General features: G+C 34.6%; 1 pseudogene across 1 annotated transcript; it reads right to left on the reverse strand.

Moving 5' to 3' along the window:
• Positions 1-408: 408 nt before the first annotated feature.
• On the reverse strand, positions 409-4,846 carry LOC104596636 (GDSL esterase/lipase At1g54790-like; annotated as a pseudogene). Its single transcript, XR_016080677.1, has 5 exons — positions 4,595-4,846; positions 3,011-3,214; positions 1,760-1,926; positions 1,256-1,526; positions 409-778 (listed from the first exon to the last, which is right to left on the reverse strand). The product of XR_016080677.1 is annotated as a GDSL esterase/lipase At1g54790-like (transcript).
• Positions 4,847-6,168: the final 1,322 nt, after the last annotated feature.

Here is a 6,168-nt window from a genome sequence, read left to right on the forward strand (position 1 = left end):
GATATGTGACAATGAATCATAAAACATAATATCTGCTTGGAGTGATTAGCAGCAAAAGAAAATAAAAATCAAGAGGAAGGTAACAATTCAGCGGTGGCATCAATGAATCTAATAATCAGTTGCAGCTTTCAAAATACAGTTATATCAATGGGAAAAGGGTAGGAATGTAGCTCTCTGGACTTCCATTCAAAATCTTTTTTCTTTTTTCTTTTTCTTTTTTTTTTTGGGGGGGGGCGGGGGCGAAAATGCAAAGTAATTGGAAATAATTGGTAGGAATGTAGCACTCTGCACCTTCATTTGCAACATAATGTGGTCAAACCTCTTCTGGGTGGTTTTACCAAACTTCCATAAGTAATTGGAAGTAGGCCTAAGCCCAAACTTCGACATTTTATGTCTGATCACGAAGAATGAGATGCTACAACTAGATTTATAGCTCTAATTTGCAGATAAAGTTTCTGTTAGATATGGATAATAGTACTTAGAAATTAAAAAAAAATAAATAGAATTTATTAGATCATGGAAAGAACAAGAAGCAAATTGGCCCCTCAGAAAGGTGGGTCAGAATATTTTCCAGTCAGTATTTGAGTTGAGACAAATTGATTTGCAGCCTCAGTGTAGTGGATTCCATCCCAGTTTACATATTTAGTTGAATCATTGCAACCTTTGGCTGTAACTAAGCTCCCATTCAAAGTCTTCGTCTGGCCACAGGAGATCCGACTGTCATAGTTCAATGGTGCACCTCCATACCCACAGCAAGCCATTATTGGTTGTTGAAACCCTGAAAATTGTCAATCTTGCAAGATCAAAGGTCTTTAATTTGAACATTACCGATAAAAAAAACAATTGGGTTCTAGACATGATCCTTTGGCCCTTTTACCAAAGTTCTCATGTTCTCAGCTTTCTAGCAGTATTAGTTAATACTTTCTTGAGAATTCTCAAGTCCCAATTTCCTTGAAGAAACAAAATACCTAGCAGGAGATTGTATGTATTAATAGTTAAAGAAAAAACTGCTAGACCTTCACAACATTTGAATCTCCTTTAATTTACTGAATCAGGGTGAAGACAAACCCAACATTCAAGCTAATAGATAACCCTCCTTATACAAAAAGAAGCTCATTTCTGAAACAAATCAAAAAGCCTTTTGACAATTCAGGCAGAGAAATCAAGAACCATAAATATGTGCATGTTGTGTGGGTGTGAGACACAGATTTATTGGTTTGAATAAGCAAGCTATAATAAATGATGCTCTACTTACCATATTGAGAATAATTGGCGATAAGGTTGGCCTTTATTGAGTAAATATCAACATAAGTGAAATTTGCATCTAGAAACTGTCCCTGTAATTTTTTACAGAGAGTATGAAGCTGCAAATTAAAAAGATCAGCAGCACGATTAAGCGAGCTGACACATCCTAGCTCATCAAGCTTAGATGGATCTTTTCCAAATATGGCAATATTTCGAACTAAGCATCTTAGAGGACCAGTATTATGGATCCAAAACCTCCTTGCCCCTTGGTCATATAACCTCTGAAAGAAGAGCAGAAAGTAAGAAACACATTGGAAAATTTTGCATTCAATTACTTGATCATATAACTACACTAATATGAATGGAGAAAGATGGGGGCAAAAATTTATTAGAGATGTGGAAGTAATTAATATCTAAAGTTCTAAACTCTTTTTTTTTTCTGAATATAAAATAAAGGGAAAACCGATAGGAAGAAGGGACAAGGCTTTATACATGAAAGGAGAACTTCACTTACCTTAATTCCAGCTTCAAACTCCAACAAAATGGTTGGAATAAAATCAATAACTTGATCCTCTGTCTTAGAGTAAAATGCACTATTAACATCATTCTGGCCTATGTCAAACGTGTAAAGCCCCTGCTCGAAATAATTTTTCTGGGGAAGGTATTTATTTAGTTTCTTGCCTATAATCAATTCAAGAATGTGTCTGTCAATGAGCTTTTCTAATTGTAGCAAAACTGAAGTGCGAGCAATAGGTATTCAAGAGTAGATGCATGGTGTTGAACAGATATTTCATTACTGTAAAGCTTCAAATATTTCAGTAGATTTGGAGTGTATTTTCTCTTGCAGTTCGGTCTGATAGCGTCACTACTTCACTGAGTGAAACAGAATGAGATTCCATTCTCAATTTCTTCAGAAGCTGGATTCTTTTATTCTTTACCAAGTTGGTGCGTAGAAGTATCAATATTTGATATAAATGTTTATTGCTTTTTTCTGGGTTCTTAACTACATTCCAGACTAATATATCCACCAGCTAAGGAGGACCTTGTCCTCAGCGCAGGGCAACTATATGTGTTTTATTTTGGATCCACTATCTATGTGGAAAGCCTTTGAGTTGGATTTTTTATTTGACATTTTGACTTGAGAAACTAAGCTAAGTTCAATTTATGATTTAAAAACATGCTTTAAATATAAAATGAGACCAACATCATTGCCAGTGTATTTTGAGTGGGACCTACTATCTATGTGCTAAAATAAAACCTTTGTGATTTAAATGATATGAGCTACATTGATGTAGGACCAGTTCAGTTCTAGTCCTTAGAGAATGTTGAATGGTCTTCTTGATCAGAGTTTTATGGCTGTAATGGCTTCTTAAAGGAATAAGAGAGAAAATAGGGAGAAAAAGAAGAGAGAAAATACCTGGAATCACTCACAGGGTGCCTAGAACCATTATAGGGCATGGGAATCACTCACCATAGCAAGCATAAGCTGAAGAAAACTCAATATGATTCATAACATTGCTAATTTGAACTAGGAAACATCACATTTTATGACCTATATTGGTACCCACATCATTCTATGTATTTTTTTGTCTTGAATTAAAACTTATTTAACCCTTTTCTGAAGGAGTTTCTGAAGGAGAAGATTGCTCTGCATACAGCAACTCAATAGTGATTAATAACAATTTAAATTTGAAGGCAGAATTCCGGTGATCAACAACCAGATAACTCCAAAAAAAACTAAGAAAACCAAGTAAACAAATTATACCTTTAGACAGCAAGTCAAGAACACGAGCTTTGAATTGAAGGAATTGAGTCACCTGAACCCCAAATGAAAATGGACTGATAGTCATTGTTACTGTTGGTGGGAGTATAGTAGAGGCTGCAGCTGCAAAATTACAACCCCTGCTGAGAGATGGTGCTCCAACAGAGTCCAAGTAGGCATTTAGAGACGGTTGGCCCATTGCATCCACTACATCAAAAATTCAAAATACAAAACAATAAGGTAGATCTAACTTGTTATGTTTTTTGCAGAGGAAACAGTAGGGAGATTTTCCATGTATGATCATAAGTTAAAAGTGAATGTGTGAAAGGTATTAGTCATTTCATTTGCCTAAAACAAATAGATAATTCCTCGAAACGTCATTGGTTCCAAACACAGCCTAAGGCAATTCAAAGGAATTACCAGTATGAGCCCTTGTGGCCATGGAGCCTCAACTCCTCCATGAAACATATTCTCTTAAAATAAGACAACAATCACATTCTCAAATCTTAATTCTCCTTTTGTTTGTATGTAGTGCTGGCTTAGATCTATCTATCTTACCATTAATAGTGCGAATGAGCTTGTGGAATTTTTTTTTTGATTAGAATGGCTCTATTGTTAATTTGGTCATTCCATGACTGTAAGGGTAGAGAATGCAATTTGAAGTACCACTTTTTACTTTATTCAACTGATCAAACTCTTTCATTAGGCTTTACATTTAAGGTATTAATTCCCATTTTCTTTCATTATATTTTATATTTAAATTACTTACCTTTCCATTAAATTTTAATTAATTAAACCTATACATAATACTCTTTAACAATACAAAACCCATATTTTTTTTCAATCATTCTAGTCAAATAGGCTGACCGATGATCACCATCATCATCATCCAAGTACGTGAATCCTATTTCACCATTCTGTTCTGTTTAATGTCATACCCATTTTAAATTATTGATGATTAATAGCTCAACACACGACAACACAGTTAAATAATAAAATTTTAAAATAAAAATAAAAAAAAAGAGTTGCAAAAAGTAAAAATTATAAAATTGACACATCTCTAATATTTTCTATTGATTATATTAAAACAATAAGTATTAGAAACAAAAATTATTTTATTGATTTTATTGATGATAGAAACAAAATACAAATTTTAAAGTAGAAAAAAATAATTTAGCTGGGGTCAATAGTTCAACCTTTCTGGTAATAAATAATAAAAATAAGAAAAGACAAAAACAAGAAAAAAAATTGTGAAAAAACACACATTTGGGCACAACTCTAATATTATATATATTAACCATACTAAACTAAAATTATATTTATACATGTAGAAATATAAAAAGATTGTAGAAAAATTGTGTGCATATATTACTTATTAATTATCATCATCTAATTGCCACGTGGAAATCATGGTACATGCATTATAGTGTAAATGAAGAATACACAAATTCCGATTCAATTTGCTTTGGGTTTTACCTTGCTGCAAGTTCTGCAATGAAAACAGAAAATAAGGCAAAAGCTGAAACAAAGATAAATGCCTAAATTTAGACTAGTACAAAACCTGCAATAAAGTTGGAGAGAAATTACTTAGGAAATCAATGATGAGACGGCCATCGCAGAATCGACCAGACGGCTTGAGGAAGTATGTCTGTCCGTTGGGCGGCTCAAGACGGTCGCCGATCCCTGCTGCAATAAGCCCACCCGTGTCGGAGTTGGAATCTCCAAAGTTGAACACCGCCGGATATTTGAAAACAACAGTCTCTCCGGCTCAGGTAGGCGAAGACAAGAAGAAGGCTAAGGCCAGAAACGGAAGAGAGATCCTGAGAACCATGTCCAGTACTGTAAGTAATACAACTGTGAGTGTTGCTTCATGTACCGAGCAAAACAAAACTATCTTATAAACATGTCGCAAGATGCAGATGCGGACTGTTTGGCGTGGTGCGTGTATTGACGTGTATAAGACACTGACAAATTCTGAAGCGGCAAAGGAGTGCCGGTATCAGCCCTTTTCGGACTTTTTCAGGGTCCGCCTTGTTGTCTACACTCTATCGCTGGTAGATCGATTTTTGATCTATTTTCGTTTGATTCGCGAAAAATTTAATCGTTAAAAGTTAAAATATGTAAAGATACGAAAAACTCATTTTGGATTAATTTCGAAAAACTTAAAATGAAATTTTTTACGTTTTATTCTCATATGGAAAGATGCACAAAAAGACATGCATCTTCCAAACTATCTTCAGGTTATTCAAATCTTTATGCAAAAGTTTAATACATCTTTTAACCGTTAAAACTACCAAACATCTTCCCAAAAATGCATCAAACATGCTCATGATCTAAACTGAATTCAACCTGATATGCGATTGAATCTAGGGGTCTCGGATTGGATTCGGACTTTGTCCGAGTCTGCTTCTTCGTTTTTTTTTCAAATAAAAAGCAATTGCTTTAAAAAGTTAATCACTTCAACCGGACTGAATCATAATTGAATCGGGTATAATAAAAAAATACTGTAGAAAACTTGTAGGATACCACTGCAAAGCTTCAAACAAAGGTTAAAGCTCACAGTTCTAGTGAGTTTGATATCACCAAAATCAGTCCGGATCAGGTGGGCAGAATGTTGTAAGAACTTTTAATAGTACTTACAAATTTTTTTCTTTTTCACACCTGTTTCTTAAAATATCTACAGCCAAAACATCCAAAACCACTTTTTAACAGTTGTCAGAATATTATCAAAGTTCATTGAATATGCTTACTGTGATTACTAGATCCATTTCCCACCAAAATACATTTCAACAAAATAGTCTCGGGCTACTGGATATTGAGTTATATCTGCGTGTAGCCCAAGGTTCTAAAAATCAATACACCAATACACGAAAAGGAGTGTATCGATGCTTTTTTGACTTTTTTTATTTTTTTTAAAATCGATTTAAGGTTATTCCACCCCCTGAATCAGTCAAAATCCCGATACATCCTCTGTAGGGACATATTGGGGTGCTCCCGATACGATACGTATCAGCCAATACGTGCCAATTTTTTGAACCTTGCTAGCAACCACTGGTTATTGGGCTGGGCAGGCTTGGGTTGGTTTTATTTAAACTAACCCAAGCCTATGTCTAGTTTTTAGGCCCAAGTTCAGTCTGGAACTTGAAAACTTTCAAGCTCAA

The sequence above is a fragment of the Nelumbo nucifera genome, chromosome 1, assembly GCF_055504915.1.
Source record: "Nelumbo nucifera cultivar China Antique chromosome 1, China Antique-T2T, whole genome shotgun sequence".
NCBI lineage: Eukaryota > Viridiplantae > Streptophyta > Magnoliopsida > Proteales > Nelumbonaceae > Nelumbo > Nelumbo nucifera.